The 26105-nt window shown below is 37.2% G+C and overlaps 1 protein-coding gene across 3 annotated transcripts in view; it reads right to left on the reverse strand.

Moving 5' to 3' along the window:
- CADM2 (cell adhesion molecule 2) overlaps positions 1 to 26105 on the reverse strand; it is a 571412-nt gene that overhangs the window by 168116 nt on the left and 377191 nt on the right. The gene's annotated exons all lie outside the window — the stretch shown is intronic.

Consider the following 26105-nt stretch of genomic DNA (forward strand, 5'->3'; position numbering starts at 1 on the left):
TTTTTTAAAACTGCATTTACAATATATTCCCTATAGCCAAGAAACAGCTGGATGAATTAAGAAAGAAGGGTTTCCCCCCTTCTTTGTCCTCCTCTGTGAGTCATACTATTTCATTCCAAAGAAATACTCAGCATTTTTGTCTCCTCAGGCATACCAAAGACAACTCAGTGCAGGCAATACAGTTAAATCATTGCTGGAAACATCACTGAGAAAATAACAAAAATCCACAGAGTTTTTAACAGAGAGGGATGGGGCAAACTTGACTCTCTGTTTCTTTTTTATACATTTTAAAGGCCTCTCAGGATGATGCTTTCAGTGTCAGGATTGGAAAGTTGTTGGAGAACAAATGTAGTGTGAATCCAACACTTGATGCATGCTCTGTTGGGGGAATATAACCTGATCTCATATGAAAATGGAAGAGGTGATGTAGTGGGTCTCTTTCACATCTGTGATTCTATCCCAGAGCATTGTCAATCACATGAAGTGCTTGCTGAAAAGTCACTGGGAAGGTTTCCAAATGCCTCTACACAATGGAGGAGCAGTAGCAGTCAGGTTCTTGAATCACAAGCATTTCCAATGGCATAGTGTTTATGTAGTGTTATAGCACACCCCTTGTCAAGCAGCACAACACATTCTGACAAAAAGGGACTGCAAGAAGGGTGCACAGAAAAAACATGGAAGTGGTTTTTAATATGGGTGGGGAAAGAAAAAAAATAATCAATAATCATCGAAACAAGACACTTTATTGAACATATGATTGTTAACTAGGAGATGTATTATTTATTTGAGGGTACAATGCAAAAGAAAGACAATCTAGTACTCCAAGTGAAATATATGCCTCTTTCTTCTCCTGCTTTTACAGAGATTCTATTAAAAGAAGCACTGGAGAGTAGGTAGAGATGCTGGCGTAAGAAGTGTAATGCCAAGATTGACACTCAAGTGGGATTCAAGTCAGAAATTAAAAACCTCTCTACAGCCCTACAGGAGGGAACAAGCTCACAGATGTGTCACAAGCACATCAAGGAAATAATATATACAATATCCATTAATGATACAATACAAAATCATAAAACCTTCAGAGAAAAATTCTACTTTAGTGGCTCTTATCAGGTTTGTTCCCAAATAAGTTAAACTGAGGCATGTCCTCTATACACAAGCATGAAAATATGAAAATCTATTACCTAGGACACAGGTTTGCAGATGCCCAGAGTAAGGAAGTACTAAATAAAAGATTAACAACTGAACTTCTATTTGACCTACTGATATTGCAAAAACCAGAATCCTAGCCAGATTTTGATTTCCCTACATAAAATAATCCTGATGGCCTCAGACGTGGAACAAAATCACCCACATCAGTGATATAAATATTTTCATCAAAATGGAGATCTGAATAACTGGTATAATTTTGGTATAAATATAAACTACAGCTGTCTAATGATCAAGATTTACCATGTACTGGTATTTACCCTAAGAGGGTATTTACTATCAACAGGATAACAGATATAGTAAAAAAAAATAGGAACACTAAAAATACCATAGCTAATTTAAATGATGCAAATAATAAATGCCAAAATTCTCATGACATCCTCTGTATCTGACACTTCATTAATCAAACGCTGCTTCTTGAAAACCACACATTGAGAAATATATGAGAGAAAAATCATAAACAAGGATGGGAAAAAAAAGAAAACAGAAAAGATTGGTAATTTCCTTCCACTTCTCCTCTTTCAATTCCAATGTGTCAAGGAACTTCAAGATATTGCATAAATTGCTTATCATTTAAATTGGAATTTTTTAAATCCAGAAAAATGCACACAGCCTGTTATTACTTCCACTAAATTACAGGCAACTTACCAAAGGAATAACCTTCTAAAGCATGAGCTGTGAATAGGAGGCTATGTGGGCTAAAACACTTTTTGCCCACAAGAAGCATTAAACAGAACCCAGTGCCAGAGATGAGCACAGTGAAATCTGTCACTTCCATTAAAGAATTGGAATGGGAGGTAGTTTAATAAAGAACCTGCTGTAATGATTCAGGACCCTATTAACACAGATGAGGAGATGTCCCCATAATTACCCTGTTCTCTGGCTGATGTTACAGCTCTTATCATGGAGGTGTCAGTGTACGTGCACTCCATCATTTGTTAATCACTGCCAAGTCACAGACTCATCTCTGGGCAAGAAGTAAACTATTCTGGATCAACCATAGAAATGGAAACTGTAGATGCCATAACCTGAATAGGTCAGAAGAATTTTCCTTTCTCTGACCAACCTAGTGATTGCTGCTGATTTGGAAACAAGAATTAATTTAGAATATAAAAATAAGACAAAAATTTTGATTTTATCTCTTGCCAATAGAGAATCCGTATGGTTCTGGAGAAGATGCACAGAGCTTCATGGGAAGCTTGGACTGGAGAAAGAGGTACAGAGAAAATGAGAGAAAAGTTAATATGGAAAGTAGCCTGAGTAGAAAGAAAGGAGCCTTTTTAGGACAGAGAAAACTATATAAAGCAAGTCCAAATGAATGGATGCTGCACTCCTCTTAATGATGACAAAAATTATTAGCAAGTGATGGGAAAACTAAGACAAAGAAAAACTTATGCGATTTACTTTACTGTTTGCATCTGACGTGGGATACTGAAGTAGGGCTGGAAGGACAGGAGAAGATGTAAAGCCCTGTATGAAACAGGTGAACACTAAAGCAAGCATCACCATCCTGCCCTTTCACTGCAGTAAAAGTGTGAAAGAAGTGGGTTATGCTACTAGTGACTCCTTATGTTTTTTGAGCATCTGACAAGATTTTGTGGCAGAGGCCTTGATAACATCTCCTAAGAAAAAGAATTCCACCTTGACTTAACAAGTCCAGTACTGGAAAATGTAGTGGCCCCTTCAGTAACTTATTTCAGAACAACAATCAGCACTGTTCAAACCAAACCACAAAATCTACTTCTGCTCTGCATTTGCCTTGCTGTAGCACCCAGCTTCCACTGGCTCTTGTATTGCTCACCCTGCTCTGAAGAGCCCTCTCTTATCAAATTCGTCTCGTAGGTACTTAGAGACTGTGATCCTATCACCCATTAACCTTCTTTTGGATAATCTAAATAAATTGAGCTCTTAAGTCTTTCTGCAGAAATCTCATTTTTCTAATCCTTTAATTAGTCTGTGCCTCTGTGTGCCCTCTTCCATGTGTCCTCTTCTCTCTGAAGTGTGCAGCCCAGACCTGGCAGCGCCCCTGCTGCAGTCACAGCAGGCAGAAATCCAAAGGGGAATAGGGGATGCCACTTCTCTGCCAGTTTTTGGTATTCTTGTTTACACACTTAAAAAAGTCCCTTGGCCCCATGGTCAGACCCAGGTGTGGCTGAAGGTTCACCATGGGGCGGCCATTTTTCCTCACACACCCTTCCCTGCACCTAACACAGCTTTTTTTAGCTAAGTTCAGTAGAATTTACTTCCTACTTAACTATGAACTGATTGACAGGTATAATTGAGATAATGGATATGACAGGGATGCTGACCATCCTAAAGACAGGGCTACCCATCCAGCTTACTTGCTATCCTCCCAAAACATGGCTGGGAATGAATGACATTCCTGACCTTCACCAGTAGGTCAATCAAACACATAAATATATATATATTCGCTACAGTATGTAAAATTACATTCTGTTCCAAAATCAAATCTAGAGGGAGGACCAACGAATTTTACTGTCTATATGGAATACACTAATCAAGATTTAAAAAAAAAATACTGGTGGCCCACATTAATAATTCCCTTGCATCTGAAAAGGAAAAAACTATAAAGTTTTTTACCTTGGTAAAAAAACCTTTTTTACCAAGGTTTTACCTATGCAAAGGTAAACTACAACAAGTAGTGATATTACTGCAGAAAGGAGGCTGCATCAAGACATCATTGTCATCATGTCGTATGCCAGCCCCTCTGCTCATTTTAGAAGCTTTGCTAGCAATATTATATCAACTTTTTGGACTAGATGGAGCTATGTTTGAATATATTCTACCACAGGTTGTTTCTGCAATGCTTTGTGGAGGAGCAGTTCTCATCTCTCATTAGCCACAAGCTGTTCCCTGTCAAGAAAGGCTTTTTTTTTTTTTTTCTTTTTCCCACCCAGAAATCATGGCTAAACTGTTTTTACATTTAGCACTGATTTTTATCTCAGTATGTGTCAAGTCTATGTTGAATAATTACCATTATTTGGTCCAGTTTGTAAACATTAATCATGTGAGTTCATCTTATGTTTTTTTTGTTTATGCTTGGGTTAAGTTTTGTGCTTGGTTTTGTGGCTTTGCTTTTCCTTTTTGTTTTTGTTATTTTGTCTTGGGTTTTTTTTAACTTTTCACAATTACAATGAAAGCTCTTTAATGAGTTTAACACTCCCACTTGATGCTGAGGTGATACATTCTAATCAATTTACCAGGCTAATTATAAATGTGACTAGGTGGCTGTAAGCACTGCGAAAACATAATTCTCTCTTTACTTTTGTTTCTCCAAAGGTCTCTTTTTGTAAAGTAAACAGTTATGTCACAAATGAAGAGCATTTCACATGATCAGGGCAGCAAGCTTTGCCACTCTGTATCAAAAAGGCAGAAAAAGAAAAGGTTTTAGTTAGAGAGCGTGGCCTGGAAAAGAGGCGAGAGAGGCAGCAGTGAATTATCAATGTTTTGCCACATTGGTTCTACTTTTGAGAGCCTGGCAGACCAGTGTCCCCATGAGGCAAATTAAGTTTATCAGCATGTAAGAGGGAAAAAGCAGAGTCTAAAGTTTTATAGCAGACATTTATCCTTTTCAGTCTTGCATGGAACCACAAGGCCATGGGCTTTTTATTTGGTACCTCTATAGCACGGCGTCAGCCAAAACCAGAGCCCATAAAATGCAAAGGATTAGCAGAGGAAATAAAAAACAAACAAACAAACAAAAAAAAAGCCCAAACTTGAGCAAATTAATTTGCAAAGGTGACAGCACAGGACTTTAAAACCAGTCTGATTTTTAATATTGATGTTAACAGGACCAGACCCTAAAAATAAATATTTGGGAGGGAGAGAAAGCAGCTTACTATTTCAAATAGCAGCTTACATCTATAGGGAGACTAGATTAATTTTGGCCTTCTTTCTTAGTAAAAAAACTAAAACATTAGGGGAAAAAACCCATTATGATGATATATCTAATATACTGAATCACTTTTCTGGCTTTCTGACTTAATTTATATACGAAATAATGCAAACATCTCTCCAAGGAGACAAAGTGTTATTAGCTTGTCTTTACCTAATTTAAAGAGCAATGATATTGTGAATTGCATTTCAGCAGGAATAAACAGAGATCTGCATTCCTGTGCAACTGTGGGCTTTTTCTGACTTTTCAATGGGGATGAATCTGCTTCTCTCTTTTGTCAGCATGGAAACCAGATTGAAGGCTCATGTCCTGGAAATTTTGAAGGAAGAAACTATGCAAGTTGTTGCCTTTACTATTTTTAATTTTTTTTAGAACAGTCCTTAGGAGTGTGGTAGAAATATTGATGACAGATTTAAAAAGGCAGTTTAACTCCTGATGCAGAACTACCGGCTTTGCTTTATTCTAACAGAAAATACAGCCATGTGCCTGCATGTTAAACTGCACTCACACAGCATTTGTAAAGAACAAAAGATTGCCTGAGCATTATTTGATACACATAGTCCTTGACTGGATGAATTCACCTTTCTGAACTTGCTGTTTTAAATAACAGTAATTTAGTTCTATATCTGGATGGTAAATACTTTTTGAGTTTATACAGTTATGCTGTTGAGTTTAAGTTGTTTGCTCACTGAAGAAACATCACTTAAAAAAAGAAGCAAACCAAACAAAACAAACAAAATTGTGTCCTCCAATAACTTTTACATACTCCAGTAACAAAACCTCTTGCAGAGAAGACTGGAATTAATGAGAACACTGCAGAAAGTTACTACAGAATGACAGGTTTAGGAGAGAGCGAAGAAATAATGCAGAGAGTAACTGTTAACCCCAGATTGTGCATTCAAGGTCACCGAGCCTTTTTAAATGTTTCAGCAATACTAAAATAATGCAAAGGCAAAGGACAAGAGTGCAGTCTCTGATTTCAGACATAAATATGAAATTTATGTCTGACAGCAAAAATAGAAAAGGAAGAAGCCACTTCCTCCTTCCTTCACTCCATGTGTTTCAGGTGTATGTTTCCAAACCAGCAGGTAACTCAAAATATAATTAATTTGGACTAGATGACAGTGAAAGAGATTGCAGATATAAATTGGAAAAAAAAATTGAAGTAAAATTATTCCACAATGATAAACAGGAAAAAAGTACGAGAGAGATAACAGGGGAAAAAAAAGTAGGCACAAACAGCGCTGTTTCCTAGGAACCTTGCCTAAGTGACTATTTTTTACTCTTTTCAGGCTATCACCATGGTATTACTTGCTTATAAATGGAGAAGAGTATCCGTGATTTTATTCAGTTATTATTTATTAAAAGGCATTCTCTTCCAGCACTCTGAATTCCTGAGCAAGTTATAAATCCAAATATCAAAATGAACCTCATCTTTCCCCAAAAGTTGTAAGAAACTGATGAATTTTCTGGTTCTCATAATTGTAAATATGGCTCAGAGCTTTGTGTCACTTGTCACTTTAAAGCTTTATGCTCAATTCTTTGTGCGTTAACAAATTGAAAAGTCATTTTTCCCTAAAAGCAGGACAGCATCCAGTCCTGACATGAAGAGTAAGGAATTGGACATTTTAATTTCTTCCAGGATCTGGGTCTCACTGTCACCATATTTCTATTCCTAATCTGTAATACATACCAAAGACACCTTTGCTAATCTCCCAGTTATTTAGAAAGCCAATCACAGCCATTCCCAGCATTCTCCTCCATTTTAACCCTGGTTTGAAATACTTTGGGCAAATTGCCCAGAGTAATTTCAGAGTAAATATAAATATAATTTAACATTAATGTTAGGGGCAAATATTTTGAAAAATAATACTTTTCATACATACTGAAAACATACTGATGTGTAAAAAATATGGAAATTACTAGAAATTCTAAAGCAATTAAGAAAATTTTGGCTAGAAAAAAAGATGACTGATATAATTAGAAATATTAACTTTTCACATAGTAGTAAAATAATTTTTCTTCAGCAAAAACCAAAATATTTTGGTTTTCAAATTTTAAAATCAACCATTCCACTGAAAGATAATTACATAAAGAAGAAAAAATGTATCAGTAGATTTGATTCATCTTTTCCCTCCTCAACTTGCTACAATTCTTTTCATGACTTCCTTTCTCTCATTTGTGAAAAACTGTAAATCTATTGGAAGAAAATGTTCTCTTAGGCTTTCCAGCTATTAAGTTTTATAAAAGAAAATATATTTGCATCTCTCTAGGAATACACTTTTCCTCCTTCCTTCATCCTTAAAGACAAATTATGGTATTTGAAGTCCAACATGTAGGTAACCCACCTGGCAAGGACTTTGTTATAGTATACCTATTTATCTTTGTTCTCTGTTTGACCTTTTTTTCTGTCTGAGCAGAACAAAACCAAGGTTTAAAATCCTTCCACTTTTAACTTTGTTTCACCAGCTTCTGAGATGTCATTCAGAGAGAAGTTAAAAGACAGAGAAGAGGCAGCTACACAAATCAGCTCCAAGCAGTGCTGTTGTTTGAATGTTTGGGATCTCAGAAATCCCCCAGAATGCACCATAACTGCACTGCTAATTCTTAGTTACCAACACACATAGCAAGAGCTCGCTCACCAAATGGAACCTCCTGTGTTTAAATGGAAGTTGAACTTTTCACTGTATTGAACAGATGAGCAAAAGTGAAAAATAAAACTGTTCTAGGTTTGCCTGAGTATTTGTCCACAGAGCTGCTTCATTCTTGTTAAAAAATTAGAATTAAACAGGTGATGTACATATTTACACAGAGGGGAGTGAAGAAAAATGATAAAATTCCTAATAAACCCCAGCTTGTTTCTTCTTTTTATTTCATTATATTTTACTTAGACTAGCACAGCACTGATCTTAGCAGCCCTGGTTTGGAAACAAATATGAATAAGAATCAGCTGTCATTGCACCAGTGCACTACATAAATCTTGGCTACCTGGACTTCCAACATTTCACTGCTCAGTTTGCTTCAGGTGACATTTCATCCTCAAAGGTAAATCAAGAAAAGAGCAAAGGTGGAGAAAAACGAATTTTGATCAGAGACTTCTCTGTTCTGATTACTCCATCACTGGTGGTTTTCAGTGAAATACTCTGTAGTTCTAAGTAGTACTGATAAAACTATCCTAGCAGTAAATAGGGATCAATATACAGGGGTCAGATCTTTGAATTCTGTCAATGGAACAAAATATGGACAAGCTTACTTCGATACTTTTGAAAAAATCCCTTTCATAAATATAAAAACTATTCTGAAGAGTTGTGTTTTAACACACAAAAGAAACCCTGTGTTAAAGGTAGGAAATAAGGTGATGCAGTTTGATCTGAACAGGCATTTCCCTTATTGACCTTGTGTTGATCAATACCTAAACACATCTGGGAATGTTCCCTGAAGAAAGCAGGTCTGATTCTCACAAAGGAAAAGTCAGAATGATTAATAAAGTGTTTTCCACTTGTGATCATCTGTATATTCACAGAGTTTCCACTCCTGATGAATTCACCATCCTGTCAATATCTACCTTCTTTGATGTTTGAATTTTTCCCTGTGCAGAGGACATCACAGCTCTGTTTAAGCTCAGAAAGTTCAAGTACAAAACAACAGTTTTAAAACTGACTTTGTACTTGATGGGTTGCTTTCCCCTCTCTTGGTTTACACAATAAAATAAGGGCAGGAATTGGTCTGGAGAATAACTGCTTTATACAATTGTAGCAGCCTTTGTGAGCCTAAGTGGCACCAAGCTATAAACAACAAAATTACTTAGGCCAGACTACACTTTTAGGCATCAGAAGCCAGGCTTGACCTACAGAAATCAAAGGCAAAAAAGGATGGATTTTCCACTCTGCCCTCTCTCCATGTTACCTCAACACTTGCTCTTTCTCTCTGCTCTGTGTCCCAGCAAAGAACGGCCCTTTCCCTTCCAACAACACTACTTGTATTTCAGAATGACAGAGGAGGCTTCTTCCTGTGCTACCTTCTGAGTGAAGAGAAGGCTTTCTCAGGTGATTGCTTTTTGGCAAATTTCATCTGAGAACCAAGTGAATTGTTCCTGTTAGCAGATATTAGAAGATTAGGATTGGATCCTCTATTGTTTCCTGTACCTGTTTCCCTAATGAGTCTTGCATGCAGATCAGTTGTAGCTGTGGCTCTAATTTTATGCAATTTAGATATCACTCCATGCAAAACTGCATTAGACTTGGGTGTACTTTGAAATAAAATCACTTACTCTCTTGCCTTTCTTTTTTGCTCCCTGTGGTCTCTGAAATATCCATTGACATGACAGTGCTGATCTGCAGCAGCTCTCCCTGCTGACTTAGGCCAGCAAGCTGCTCATGAATCTAGCAGATGTTTCAGTTGTCTAGGCCAATGGGAACCTTATGGACCCTTTTTTCTCCATCTCCTCCCAGGAGCAAGTGTTAGTACAGCAGATATCTGGATGTGTGCCATGCAGCAGCAGAGACAGCAAAAAGCTGCTGTGGCTTCACTGAGCGTGGTGCTGGATAATGATATTTTTTTTTCCCCCATTCCTCTCTAAGAGTGTTATTTACAAATGCTATGCTCCTCACGTGTAGCTAAACACAAACCTGGGCTCTTTAAAACATCCCCTAAACTTCCCCTGTTGTGCTATTGAACTTTAGGTTAATACCCAGATATAAATTAGACATATATGTTCATATGTTGGTCTTCTATTTCCCTGCCAATATAAATTCAGCAATGCCTAAATGCAAGTTGCATTCAGCATCATGCCCCTAACAGATTGTACAGACTGTGACAATGGAAACTCTTAAGGGAATTTAGGACATGAGCAATTTAAATTTTTAAAAATGTAATTTAAAATATGGAACAGGGTGCCCATCCAGTTCCAACCTGGGCAGGGACACCTTTCACCATCCCAGGCTGCTCAAAGCCCCATCCCTGGAAATGTCCCAGGCCAGGCTGGAGGGAGCTTTGAGCAGCCTGGGATGGTGAAAGGTGTCCCTGCCCAGGTTGGAACTGGATGAACTTAAATGTCCCTTAGAACCCAAACCATTCTCTGTTTCTATGATTATATGGTAATTTAAAGGAAATTATATTCCTGAATTCTCTAGCTGTCCTCAAAAACTGCTTTTTGAAACCTTATTTTTTCATCACTTGACCTCCCTTTAGCAGTGGGTGGTAGGAACAGTCTCTTATTCAAAATCTCTAAGCTCTTATTCTAGAATGTGTTTCTTTTTTTATTTTGACCTTTGGATCCCTTTTATTTGTGAGAATTCACCATGAAGTCTGTCATTTCCACTTGTCTATGAATAAAAAGCTTCAACCCAAATATCATATTTGCTTGAAATTCTTGCCCTTACTGCTCTTAAAGGTAATAATTTAGTTTAACAATAGGGATCAGCGAAAAAAATCCCAATTTCTTTACTCTATGCATTTATGAGAAATATTTTTAGATATGGGCATTCATTATTCCTCTCTCATGAGACAATTAAATTATGACTCCTCAGAAAGTACAAAAAGGGACAGGATAGGGGCACCTATGTGAAGTCAGTGGCAGAACCAGGAACTCAGAAGTGACTTCTGAATTTCCCCAAGCAGTATTAGCATTAGCTTCAGTGTCATCTGGGCTGAAGCCTTTATCTTTTTTTAACAAAAAAGCCTAATTCCTATCCAACAGGCTGACAAAATAACTCTATTCATCAATTACTTTCAATTAGAAAATTGCATCTTTCTTAGGAAATTTTTTTGTCTTCCTTAAAATCATATTTAGGTATGCCCTTTTGCACAAAGAATCCCTGGAAGGAGAATCACACTTAAATTAACTGTATTCAAAAAGCAAAGAATCAAATTAATCAGCTCCATATAAATACCCTCATATCTGTACAGCTAAGTTCAACTTTAAAAAAAAATAAAAAGGTTAACCTAAGAGGCTACAATAACTCTATAATTGATTTAATATAAAAAAATTAGTGAATTTTATAACACGTGGTCCACAAGGGCTCTCAACAATAACAGTTTTGCAAAGTAATATATTTTTTTTAAAATCCACTCAAAGGTAAGAAACCAGCCAGTAAATTGATATGTGCATTAAAGTAATCTTCTAGGTCATTGAATCAATGTCAGTAATGGTTGAGTAGATTTCTTACTTGGCTGTAAGAATATTTTAGTTGAAGCCTTTTATTTTATAATTTAATGAATTATTATCTAGGTTATTTGGTACCTATTATAAAGTTGTCTTCTAGAAAAGAGAAAAAAAACCCCAAAATATTTAACTCTCTTCATGCTTGATAAAATGTCTGCTCTGGTAAAATTTGCAGGATAGACAAAAATTCTGTTCCTGGTCACACTAACATTACCTCACCTCCTGTATTTTACAGGAAAAATTACATGGTAGAGAAGGATGCATGATAAAATTTACAAAACTGATATACTAGCTTTAATATAGAGATTTTCATCTTTTTTTAAACAGTTACAACACCTACCCTAAGCAGGGAAATATATTTCCCCATTGGGGAAATATAAATGTCAAAGACCATATTTGCATAGCAGGGGAGGGCAGGAGAGGGGAGGAGGAGACACAATGACTAACATCTGTTGAACAGATTGAGATAACAAGACTTTTTCCAGACAGCAGAGTGCATTTCTCAGGTGAAGAAATAAAAGAGGATTACAGTGAATTAATGTGTTTCAAAGTGGAGTAATGCAAGTTAAATGGGAGTTTCTGAACTTAGGAATTTTAAGGTTAAGTTTTGAAAACACATAACATACAACAGCTCTTCAGAATGAGCATAATAATTTTTGTAACTTTCAAGCACAGCCTGTCCTATATTTGAGTAAAATAAGTATTTTTATTTTTTTTCCCCCTAGCTGGACTTTGTTAGTTTTTTAGACCTACAGAGAAGAAAATGCAACATGCATATTTCTACATCTTGTTGCCTGCTTTCATTCAGCTAATTTTTTCCTCTCAGTTTGCACAAAGCATCTCATTCTTGGCATTCTTCCACAGAGCTATCAGAATCCCTGCTTGAAACACCATATATGAGAGGAAAGCAAGAGAAGTGATCCTGTTCACCAAGTGCCTTTGTTTTGAGTATCAAGATTTCTGTATTCTCAAGACCATGCACTTGTTTATGAACACTGACAAAGCAAATGAGCAAGTGCTTGGAACACAATGTGCTTGATTAACACTGCTACTGCAGATTTTATACCCACACACATCTACGTGTTTCTAGATGCAGACTCCTTTGCAGCCATTGCAGAGGAACTGGTTTTCTTGTGGAGTAGTTAGCTGAGATTATAAAGACATGAAAAATGTGGGTTTTTTTTAAGGGGAGCTGATAATGCAGTGGGGATTTTCTGTGATGAAGCCATACAGCTTAAAAAGGGTGCACAAAGTCCTACACCTCTGAGCACAGAGCACACCAAGCAGCACAAAGGGTGACTTTGCCCATCATTCAAATCTCTTCTCAGTCAATACCCAGGCTCCAGGCATTTGTCACACTTGGACTCTTTTTTTCTTTTCAGCATGGTAGTGCAGTGTTTAGTGTTTTCTCTTCAAAACCAGCAGTGCAAAGTGGCCACAGGACAAGTCCTACAAGGGTTCATTTTACTGTTTCTCCATTTCTGACCTAGAGCAAGCACAGCTATCTCCACACTATACCCCAATTCACACTGTTACCATCACTTTTACTGATCTTCCTGACTTTCTTTCACAGAACCACAAGAAAAAAAAATCATATCAACTAAATTATTGAGCTAAGTTAAATTCCATCACCAGTGTATATCTTCCATATTTCTCCTTTGGGCCAGGCAGCTGTGGAATAAAGTTCACTGTCCTCTGCAACATCATTATATTGCCTTTTTTAATCTTCATTTCAATAGTTATGTATCCCCCACTTTGAGAAAGTACAGAAAATCCATAACAAATTCTTTCCAAACCCTTAGTAAAAGCCTAGCTTTCAAGTGCTGTTTTACTCACTTTTAGATGTTGCTCCTTCTGCTCGACTCTGAGAATCAAAGGAACACAAAGAATGATAGCAGTGAAGACATCTTTTACTCTCATGCACTGTATAAAAAGCCTGAGCGAGTTCTCCTGAGCACCATGGAATTACAGGCTATTACATGCACTCATCAATCTTTCTTACAGCATTGTTTGGGCTTCCCATTCTTCAGCTCTCCCAGAATGATGAACGTGGATTTATCGGCACAGTAATGCCAATATGAGTCAAAAGTTGGAAGTGTTGCTTGCTGTAAAATAATCCATGTCTAAAAAATTCAGAGGCAAAAAAGAAAAGTTGATCTTCTCAATTAATTTGATGTGTAATTAAATCATGTCTAATTTAGACATCCTCCACTAAGAATTTTTATTTTCAGACATGAAACCAATTGGCTTGAAGCCTTTTGTCAAGCATGCTCCTCCTGTATGAGAGATTTGGATTGGTAGATCAACCTTCCTCTGTCACTGGCAGCAGAGTCTGGAATCTCTCTGCTGCTTCCCTGCAGATGCTCATTTCCCTTGCCAAGGGCTGCTGCCACTGCCCTGCCAGGCTGGCCAGACCCTGAACTCAGTCTGTGACATGAGGGGGATTCAGCTGTCCCAGGCTGGATGGCAGAGCTCAATCAGGGAGCCCAGCTCATGGGGACTGCCAGGGATTTCTCTGATATCGGCTTGTAAGAGAGAAAATCATTACTGAACCACACATCTGTGATTTCTTGTGAGCAGGAACTACTTCTGTGCAAACAGATGCATGGGGCTGAATAACAATGCAGCAGGATTACAGAAGATGAGTCAAAATTTGGCCAGATTTCTCCTAAATATTTCACTAAGTTCACTTACAGAAACAACTCATAATAATAATTCAAAAAGGGAGTTCACATATTTAAAAGGCCAAGAATAATTGGTTGTCTTTCAGTTACACATAATTCTGGCTCTGTGTTTTCACAGGAAAAAACCAAACCAAAACAAGGTAACTGTTATGATCCCCAAACGAGCCAACATTGTAGAGTCTGTTTCACTGAAAGACTCTAACATTATTTCTACTGCTTCTGGGAAATTATTTCAAAATAATACTTCACTGTAGCTGGAGGATCTCATTCCCCATGCATAGAAACTTTCTTTTCTAGGAGTATATACAGGTTCTTAGAAGATGCCTTCTGTAAAAATAGCTTTTAATGGCATTGTGTTGGGATAAGAGTGGAATAAAAAAAAAAAAAAAAAAACCAAAACAAACAAAAAAAAAACAACCACCTAAACCCTCCTTAGGTTTTCAGCATGAACCATTAATATACAGTTCTTGTAGACCTGCACTAGACCATAAAGAGAATTTTCTTTCTACTAACCTTTACTTTAAAATAGGTTGAACAGCTCCATCCAAAAATACTATCAAGAAAAGGAAATCTTTTAAGCAAATGAATCTGCTCCAAGAAAGGATAAAAATAAGGTGGAAAACCCAACAACTAAAATTATGATTTTTGATTAGCATAAATATTTCCAATTTTTTATGCAGCACCATTTGGGGAAAAAGAAATATTATCCAGGAATTCTGAGACCTGGAGCTTTAATTAAAAAAAAACAAATGTAAAACCAAACAACATGAAACTTGTCACAGAGCAGCAAGACATAAGAACTGTCTTTTTTGGATACAAATGAAAATGTGAAAGAAACGACTGTATGCTGTAATGCTGCTGCAATCTGATTTTTCTGTTCCAAAAGCCACATCAAATGCACTGAGATGCTGGCACAAGGGCAAGGAAAAGTCCAAAAGTTCTATCCCAGTCTGTGTTTGAGAACTAGCACAGTGATGCAGAAAACTCACTTGCTTTTGACTGCTCTAACTACTCATGTTACAAATACTCTTGCTTCAGGCTTCATACACAGAAGGCCAGCATCATGGGGAAGAAGGAAAAGAAAAACAAACAAACAAAAAATCAACAAAACCAGCAACCCCTCTCACTCCCCAAAGCAATATCACATTTGTTTGGACATGGGAAGTTCTGTTCCAATAGATTGGAACAAAATATAAAGCAAAGCAGTGATTGCAGAAAGCCCTTGGAGCCCGTGCAGCAAACTCTGCATGAATAAATGCAAACACGGGGATTACTGCAAGGGAGAGATTAAATCAAAGTTTTGCTCCACAATTACAGAAACTGCATCCATTCAATCAAATAGATCATGACATCTCACAACATCTGTTCCAACACAGTTATACAATGAGAAGCTGACTCCCCCTCACTGCTACAAGCAACTTTTTCTAGCTCTGCCAGACAAGAAATTTCAACAGGTAAGTAAATTTCTTATTTTTTCTCCCTTATACTTACAGATGAGTCAGCCAAAAGTATTAAAATAGCAAAAGGAGGTGAAAAGTAGAAGGTAACTTTCCTAGTGTCACTGTGCTATTAAAGATGAGATAGAAAAGCTGTGCCCATTCTCCAAAAAACACATTCCTAAAAAGTCAGAAAAATTTTTTTGGTCTGTGATGACACAAAGATTCATGACTACAGAAGAAAAGACAAAAGGATGGTAAAAAATCTTTACCCCGTTTTTCATCTTGAATTTATGGTGTATATGTAGGCTTAATTTAATATCATTAAAATAGCCAAGAATCCACATTATGTAAAAAAAACCAAAACCAACAACAAACCAACCAACCAAACAAAAATAAAAACCCCACCCACCAATATTTAAAACAATAAAATGTAACAGCAGAAAGTAGAGAGGGACTAAAATTTTGTTATGCCTTGAAGACGTCACTACACAACTTGAATCTGATGCAGCAAGGACTAGTCAGAAGAAAATAAAAAAAAAGTTGAACTGCAAACAAAGAACATTTAAATCATTTCTTTGGGCAGACTACCTGCAAAGGACTGAAACATCAGTAACTGGAGGGGGAAAAAAGCTTATGACAAGAAGTCTGAACAGTGACAAGCAACTTTAAATCAGCCTTTAACATGCCTAACTTGCCATGTATAAAAGGGACCAAATTTCCAAAGGGCAGGTCTTACTATTTGCTGAAGAAATGAAAACCACTTAGCAATTCTGAAATTTTATAGCTGAAATAGGTTGGGTAGGAAGAAGGCTTTTAAAAACAAAGAATGATAATAGGTTATAGTATAGCAATCACTGGGAAAAAAACTCAACCAAACAAAACAGCGAGCGGGACAGGGAAAATTGCATCAAGAAAGATGAAAGAACAACTCCATCAGAAAATGCTTAAATGACAAATGGATACATGCCACAGAAATTCATCAATTCTAATGATACTCTGTTTAAAAAAATCCCCAGACTTTACAGTCTTTAAAATGCAGAGAGGAGCAATGAGAATTTTCATTTAGATATGCACAGTTGTTAGTTAGTTGTTATTTTGTTTTGAAATATTGATGGAAATGGAAACATTTAAAACTGCTCCTTTGTTTTGTTTTTTACCTTAAGAACTTACTGATTTTGAAGAATGGAATTGTCTCAATGAGTTCCAACACATTCATTTACACATTTATATACAGTCTCTAGCTGTATCACAGCATTAAAAGAGGGATTCACAGAACACAAGGTTTATCTATGTTTTCCTCCTACAGGTCACAAGAAATAACAATAAATTCTTTAAGCAGAAGCACAGAATAGGCTATACTAAGGTTTCTAAACCAATTTTCATTCTACTTCAAGTTGTGTGTGGAGGGAATTGGCTAATAAAAAGTCTTACACACAAAATCCATTACAGGAAGGCTCATTTCCCCAAAAGTGGGTCAGAAACAATTTCAGCCTTGTTAACGGGATGGGGAAATGACGACTGTTCAAACAAGCAATGCAAGAAAGAGATTTTAAAGTCTTTGTTTTGCACCCAACCCCTAAGTTGAACAAACAAATTTTAAGGGATCAAAGCTAGCCTATTATGAAGCATAAAACTATCTCTGCTGAGAACCATAAATTATGTATGGAGCAGGCATATTTACCATTGCTGCTAGTAATGCAGAACATCTCTGAATGAGCACTGACTGCTGAATGCCTCATGTTCTTTTATGATGAATTATGCAGGAAGCTCCAACACGACTGTGCTAAGGTGCTGGAGTTCATGTACAGGAGGGCTTGAGAGCCATTGAATGAGTGGGAGACAGAAATATTACCTTTTTTCCTTTTTCCTTTTACTCAGGTCCAACATTTTGTGAAGAGTAATTGCCACTAACACAAAAATGAATATACTGAAAAATTAACATAAAATTATTGTCTTTTCCATTTCCTTCCACTTTTTTTTTTCTTCTCATCTACCTCCTCCTTGATAGTAAAAGGGTTTAAAATCATAAAATTCAGGGAATTAGAAAGAAGCTAGACTTAGTGGGGCCCTGGAAAAATGTTAAAAATAGACTCTGAAAATGTTAGGCTTTGCGTTTGCCAGATCATGTGAAATTGCACATGCGTAAGCAGTATATGATAAATTATATAATTGTTAGATGTGATGATTGTTTAGTAATTAAATATTATTGTTTATCGTAAGAAGAATCATGAGAAACTATGTTAGAAGTTTGAGGGGGACCACAAGGAGCCCATGCTTGGATGAAATCTATGTATACAATAAAACAATATAAGTTTAATAATTAACATGAAGTTATATAATGCTATAATATAAAAACATGTTCATACTGAACCCATGTCGGAGTCAGATTTGGGTTTGCACCCCTGACGCCCAGAGCTGTTCAATAAAAGCACTGCATATAATGATGCTCATGATTACGTGTTTCTGAATGCTAACACCTTCACCACACAGCCCTTCCTCAAGTGATGCAGCTACATAAAGCTTTGAAATACTGATTGCAGTGATGCACTAAGTTTCATGAACAAAAAAAGGCATTTGAGAATTCAAGATCCAGCATGATATGTCAATTTGATATTCCCTCCATCATGGACAGGTAATTTCCAAAAAAACCCTTTTGCTTCTTTCAAAATAAGGATGGCTTCAGAACAGTGAAGTGTGGGGAATATCAATGTGGCCCAATGAGGCACAATGCAAGAGCTCTTCTCAGCTCTGAGGCAGTGAGATCCAGAAGCCATCTGCTGCTCCTCCATCCATGTGCCCAGACTGCTTGGATGCACAGCTATGCCCTAGCTGTGCTATTTCTGGTTCAACACCTAAGTTAGCATCTCTCTCTGGTTGTCTCACTGAACTCCACAAGCTGCAGTGAGAGCAGGGATTCTGAGCAGGCACAATCAAAACCAAGTGCAGGTTTTCCCATCCAAATTGGAAGCACATAAGGACACAGCAGTCTGTCATGTGGCTCGTTCCAGAAGATGGGAAATCAATCTGAAACCCCCACATGCAGAGTCATTGTGAGCCTGCTTGGTTACCTGATACACGTGTGCACTCGTGGTTGTGAGCACTTTATTGTTTCCTAAGACAGAGGGATCAAAATCTGTAGGAAAGCCATCAGATTCAGCTAAAAATATGGTGAAACACACTTGATATTCAACCTGCCTTAATATGACATGTCAGGAAAATACCAAGTGTCATTTTCCCCCAAATACTCAAAAGCAGTTCTGATTCCAATTCAAATACCACAGAATCATACCACAGAATGTTTTGGGTTGGGAGAACCCTAAGGATCACTTGGTTCCAACAACCCTAGCGCAGGCAGGACCCCTCCCATCAGACCAGCTTGCTCAAAGCCCCATCCAGCCTGGCCTTGAACATTTCCAGGGATGGAACATGCTCAGCTTCTCTCTGACAGAAAAGAATTTCCACCCAAAATCTAATCTAAAACTACCCTCTTCCAGATTAAAGTCTCATAGATCTTTCCTTTTTTTTTTTTTATTCTAAAAATGAGGGTTATATTTCCTTTTTTTTGCAGCCAGTGGGAACTTCACCACCTTGCCACAACTTCTAAAATATCATGACTGAGCCACTTCATCTGTAACTACCCTTAGGACCCATGGATATATGAGAGTATTTTTCAGTCCTTGTGCTATTTGTGCTACCCAAAGCCTTTTCTATTTATTTAGACCTATAAGAAGTAAAAGTTTATAATTTTCACCTTCTTTTCAAAGTGAATACACTGGTCTAACACAGTGCATTTTATTTTAACTTCTCATTTAAAGCAGATGGTGTGAATTTTCAAATCTTCAGGGACAAATATCCATCTTGGGCTGAAACTTTATCTGTCTCAATTCAGGAGAGAGGATTCATTTTTTTTTCCCTTTAAGAAAGTTATAAACCTCATCTTGAAGTCTTTGAAGATGAAATGTATTTTCCCTATGCTCCTAACTTCAGCGATGGCCTAGAGACTTAACAGGAAAGTAGGTCATTAGAGTCCCAGATACTTTCTTTGACACAGCTAAATGACATTTCTTCTGGAATCCAAATGTCATTTTTGCCCTTTATTCTAAGAAAAATAGATGTCAATCCCCACTAGAAAACACTGTGATCATTACTTTTTGATAGAAAATTTAAACCAATGGAAAATAAAAGAAGTTGGAGGTTCTGTTTCCCTTCAACTTCTGTTTCATATCAATTTTCTAGGCTTCCTGGGCTGCCTAAGTATGTCTCAGCTGCCAGTCTCTCCTGTTCAAGAATGAATCTAAAGGTATCTAAGGCAGCATCTGTGCATTTTGGAGCCTCACAGAGTTCAAGATCCAAAAAATTCTGCTTAGTTTCACACTGATTTAGGAAAAAAAAGCAAACCTATTTTAGTGAAATTTCAGGCTACCATCTCACTTCACACTGTAACACATCCAACAGCCCCATCACTGCCATGCTGTGGGTAAGGGAAAGCAATGGCTGAAACACAAAGCTCAACGGGTTTTAAGTCTGAATGGGTTATTTCAATCCCAAGGCACCAGTGGAGAAGCCTTGTCCTGGCATCCTCCTGTTGCCAGCCCAGATCCCTCCTCCAGCACAGCAGCTCCTCCTCTAACAATCCCCACTTGTCTCACACACATCTTAAGCATGGCTGCAAAACGTTTCAGGCTGACTGGTGATTTGTGGTTTTCTATCATGCTCCCCCAGGATACACAATTTGTGTCTAATAGAAACTCACATCACACACTCAAGGAAACAAAACAGAGAGAAACAGGGAAACAATGTGTTTGTAAAATAATTTGCCATGAACAACCCAGCAAGTTCCATTACAGAGGCCTCTTTAGCCACAAGGCTTTAATACTTGAGTGACACAAGAGACAGAACACTGAAAATGGAAAAAAAAAAACCAAAAAAAACCCCAGAAAATCCTTGGCAGTGGGAGACCATGGGATGGCTTACCAGAAAAGATTCTGAAATTCAAATCACTATGCAAGCTGGGCAGTAGAAATATGGTTTAGTTTAACTGATATGTAAACTTTGTGTAAGCATTTAATTAAAAATCCTTTCCTCATTAATTCAGTGCCATCTTCCTCCTTTCAGGAGTTCCTTCCCGTCATCACCCTTTGCACTGGCCTCATGTACATCAAATTCTTGTTTTGCCTTCTTTTCTGTAAAAGGCTTTGACCAGAATCCAGGGAAAGGATTTGGACAACCCTATCTCATGAAAAAGAGCAGGAAGATACAGAAACTGTTTTCCTAGGAAGTAACTTGAGATATCAGAAAAGGAGCATCCAACTAGTGAAATTCTAAGACATTAAAGGACCTCTTTTGTGCCCTAGGCATGGAGAAAGCCTCTTAAAGCCAGTCCAATCAGAAGAAATGCTATGTCAGGATCATAACAGATTCCTTTACTGCCAATGAGGGAGGCAGACAGACTCTGTTACATTTATACTGCAACTCAAAACTATATTATGCCTCATACTTTGTTCCATAAATTCATAAACTTATGTTTTCAGGTCAATCTACCCTTTCAGCCATAATCTTGCACTCTGACAAGCCAAGTAAATGACCTGACACAGAAAATGTTCATCTCTGATGGTCCCTGGAACAGGTGCTGAGCTCCCCAAGCTGCTGACAGAGTAACAAGTTGTGCCCTTGCACAAGGCTGGTACTGAGTGATGCTGCACATCTTCAAAAAGGGGAAAAAAAAAAATCATTGCCTGGCTGTCATGGATCACTGCAGAAACAAGGAGCATGCCTGAATACCAAGAATTCCCAAGGGAAAGCTTTTATAATATCAAATTATGCCATGAGTACCTAGGGGGATAAAAAGAAAACGGGAAAAAAGAAAAAGAGAAAAAGATATATAATAATTTTCAAGTCCATCAATGAGGTACTGATAAGCTAGACAATGTGACCAACAAGTAAACAGGAACCATGGACTAGGATTTACAATATCTGTACAAGACTAGAATGTTCTGCAAGACAGACATAAGACACTTCAGGAATTAAACACAAAATGGTGCAAAAACCAGGAAATGTGCAATAAAGTCTTTTAAGGATGCACAGCTAGTCCAAATACAATTCTGCTGGCACAGAGCTCAATTATTTTATGTACTTAGAATATAGATTAAGTAATGACATGACTACAAAGTTAATGAAAAAATTACCAGCAGAAAATAATGGTAAGAAAAAGAAAAAACCCACCCATCAGGAAATTATTATCCATGTAGTATATATATTTTATGTGAGATTAGAAATTTTTTTGCTGATGTTGTTTTTGTTTTGTATCTCACTGCTTGCCTCTTTACCACCACTTAGCAGCATTACACTTGCTAAATATCCAGGTCTTGACCAAAAAACCCCAGCAAAAAAATCCACCAGCAAGTCACCTTGTGTAGATTGGGAAGGATAAGTGAATTTGTTCCCTGCAAATGAGCAGGAAGAGGTGAAATCTAAAAGTATCATTCATACAGAAGAGGGCTGATACATCTCACAGAAAGTGCTGGACAACCTTTAGGACTGCAGTAATAGAAATGAGAAAAAATTCCCATGCACTTGGGGATTAAAAATTGAAACTTCAGCTCTACCCTAGAATCTCATTAGCTGAGAACAACTGAGCAAGAAGAAGACACATTTTCTAATTTATCACTGGATGAGTATGAATGACCAACATGGAGCAGCTTCAAGGGAAGCAGTTATAAGACAGTTGAACTATTTCTGGTAGATGTGGGAAGGCTGGATAGAAAAGATGCAGTGAATCCCAGGTAAAACACTGGAGACTTTTCTGCTCACTTCAGTCAACAGCAGGCAATTTACATCATTTGGAAAAATATCATCCTAGAAATAGAAGAGACTGAAAAATATCTGTCTACCAAAATGATGACAGGGGGGAAAAAAATGATAGGTGTGCATTATTCACAGTGATAAAAAATTACATGTGAGAAGATGCTTATAATTACAGATAATCCTGACAAAAGAAAAAGTTAGATGCTTATAATTAAAGATAATCTTGACAAAAGAAAAAGTTATGTGAATATGCTGATTCTAGAAATCAGAAATTACACCTGTCATTGTAAGGGAAGGGTTCAGAGTTTCACTAATGAAATTACCAGCTGAGGAGGGAGACAAATGGAAATCAAACCAAACAACCAACAGCAAACAAAAACCAACCAACCCTCAGCTTTACAGAGGAATGAAAACAGAGGAGGAAATATGTGATACCTACAGAGATTGGTCTTGATCATCAAAAATACCTCCATAGCTGTTCATGTTCAACCTGCATTTAAGAAATAGCCAAAGGGCTTGAATATTGTACTTCAAGAACTCAACCAAACTCACATTTTTGGGAAACATGGGAACATTTTTCAGGTAAAACTGACAGCTTTACAGCCAAAATCACTGATATGACATCTTCTTTGGAGTAATTGTGACAGGAAATAACACTTTGCTCTTCACAGAAGCTCTAAAGAAAGTACAATTTATTTTTTTAAAAAGTAAAGTTATTAAAACAGTTGTCACTAACCTACATAAATGCATGGATATATTTTGGAATATATTTAGATCAGATCAAGATGGCAGGTGAATAAAGGAAGATTATTTACAAGAACATGTAGGATAAAGGGGAATCCCTTCAAATTAAAGAGAGCAGATTTAGATCAGATATTAGGGAGAAATCCTGGACCTTGGTCACTGCTGGTGTCCCAAACCCCAGAAACTTATCTGAACAGAGCTCCAATGGCCACTTTTCCTCCTGGGATTTTGAAGAGTGGAAAAGCCAAAGATCAGAAAAGTTCTACAATGTCTGCTCTGGAAAAGCATTTTTACTAGTCTGCCTTTTGGGGAATATTTATTGTAGGAGTGGGATGGGCAGTCCATTGCAATAATCATTACAAAAATTGAATTCTGTAAGAGAAGCCCAACCATGGTAGGGAAGACCATTCATTCTATTCATTTCTGTACATAACATTATCTGAAAAGAACACTGAATTATTAGCTCATTAGTGTTACACACTTTTAAATGCCTAAAATGCAAATGGACATTAATGCAGGGATTGATATTCTCCTTTCATTTCTGAGCTTCTATTTGGAAAGCATTAGCTGACACACTTTACATTTCCAGAAATCAATGATGGATAAACAAAATAAATACTGCTCCCCAAGACAAATGAAAACAGATACTTCTGAAGGAAATTAAGTCATGAAACAAACGGTTTCCAATGACAGGGAAACTACACAAAAAGCACAAAAAGTTTTTCTGCCTTGAAAAACTTGCGTAAATTCTTTCTTTGTCAATGAAAATAAATATTTTTTCTCCTGATACGCCACACACAGCACATATAATGTATGCATAGAAATAAGAACAACTATTAGAAAAAAAATAGGAGAGTTACCCTCCACAAAAGAAAAAGGACTGAAGCATTCTCAGTACCAATTAACAAAAGAAGAGTGAGTCTGTGGGAAAGCAGTTGGATGTGCTCTATGTGCACAGGTACTGACATAAATCAGGAGTTTGTATCCTTATCTTTGTTTGCATCCTTTAAACCTGACTTTTGAAAACCAGCAATTATTTCAATATGATACATGGGGACCTGAAAAACCTAGGAAGAATCTCCACTGCTGGCTGCTGCAAAGGCCAACTGCACTATTCCTCTCCATGGCCTTCTTTTCAGTGTGTCCCTCCCTCCTGACAGCTACACTCCATTTTATTTCAAGCTCCTTAATTCTCTTGCTTATTTCTCTTTGAATAATTTTGGTCATGCTACAGTGTTTTAAAGATTTGTATATATTTGTCTTTAAACTTAGAAGACTAAGTTGGAATCATGGCTTTTAGCTAGCAGGCCTCTAGGGAGTCCATGAACAGAATGCTGAAACAACAAATGAAAAGATAGAATATTTACAGTGGTTTGGGTGTTTTGTTTTTTTTTAATTACATGTTATTTATCTATTAGTTAACCTGTTTAGCTTCCAGATCTGATTTCATAGAATCACAGAATTAGGATCCTAAAAAGGATAACCTGAGGTTTGTTTTCTTTCCTGGGGTGCTGGTACTGACATTGAGTTGCAGCAATCTGTGAAGAACAGATTCATCTGTTTTGGAAGCCAGCAACAACTTCCAAAATATAAAAGGCAGAGATTTCTTCTGGAATTTGCAATTATTTGTGATACTCCGAGCAGAGCTCTGGTTCTTTTACATAAGCTGAGAGGATGCATGAAGACAATGTGATGTTGCCAGCTAGTTTTTGTAAGAGACGAACTTCACTATCAGCTTAATAGAGAAGAAGTTGGGTGCTCTGCAACAGGGTGAGCAGCGACTGAGGATGTTAACTCAGAATCAACATTTTAATGTGCATGTAAAGAAACACTGAGTATTTTTCTCTCCTTTATCTCTGATAATCCTTCAGACCTTGTGGTCAACAGATCAACATAAATCATCCCATGACCATCTCTAATCACAGGTTTTTTGAAATAGCAGCATATGAACAGCACAGGAACAAAAATCCCTCCAAAGGACACTGCTCAAGTGCTCTCCAATACCTTTGCTAGATATGCAGCCCATAATTAAAATGTGAGGAGGACCTTGAAGTTCTGAGCCATTGAAAGAATCCCAGGGAATGCTGAGCATAATGCTCACTTACAAAGAGCTAGAGATCCCTATGAAACCACAGCAGCACACATGAAAAAGCCTTAGCTGGTTTAGGCCTTTATGCTTCATCTAAGAAACCAAGACAGAATTAACATAAACCACAAATGGCAGCAGTGATGGTGAATCCTCAGCCATTTAAACACCGTGTGTTTCACTGACCACTAAGGTAAAACAAATTCTCTGAAGATTTGATCCCATACAGAGATCTAAGGAACAAATCTTGAGATCTGACCAAATGTGGAGAATCATTATAAGTGCTCTGGTTTTCAAAAGACGATTTGAGGAAAAAATTCCTTATGCTTAAAGACCTTTTTTCACTTCTTTTTGTTATAAAAGCACACGGAACAAAACCAAGCCTGAAAAAAAAGTCTGTATTTTAAAAAGTGTCTATATCTTCAGAAAAATAAAAATCATGGGTTTAACCTGTACACCAACTGTTATATTTTCTCCTTTATTTCAGTATTATTACCTGATGTAATTGTTATTATTATTATCCCTTTTCCCTATTTGAAATTTTGAAAAAAATAAATCCCAAACTTTAACAGAAGTTGAGAAAATTAGATATTTAGGCCAAAGAAGTTGACAACCTGCCTCAGAGCAGCAGCTCCAACCAACTGCCAGATACTAGGCACTGATGCCCAACAATTCCACAGGACGTAGAAAATATGATGAAAGTATCTTGGGCACTCACTACATCCTTCTGATTGTGCCTAAATCAACAGTCTAGACTCTGAAGCAAAGTGTTTTGTCTGACTGGAATCTGACAAATTACTTAACTGAGCCAGCACACAGCAATATGTGTCTGAAATGCAATGTGCTGCCTTTGGAAATTCTTTGCAGGGAGTCATAAGGGCTCAATGCTCAAAACCATGACCAGATTTACAGCAGCACATCCATTCAAATAGCAAATAAAGCAACCACATTTCCAGCAGAGCTCTATTCAAGTATGGCAAGCTCTCCTAATGCACTGCTTTAGACAGTCCCACATGCTTAACACCCAAATAAGCACAGACAAATTGAAAAAATAAAAAAGGCA

Source organism: Zonotrichia albicollis, chromosome 2 (assembly GCF_047830755.1).
Source record: "Zonotrichia albicollis isolate bZonAlb1 chromosome 2, bZonAlb1.hap1, whole genome shotgun sequence".
Classification (NCBI taxonomy): Eukaryota; Metazoa; Chordata; class Aves; order Passeriformes; family Passerellidae; genus Zonotrichia; species Zonotrichia albicollis.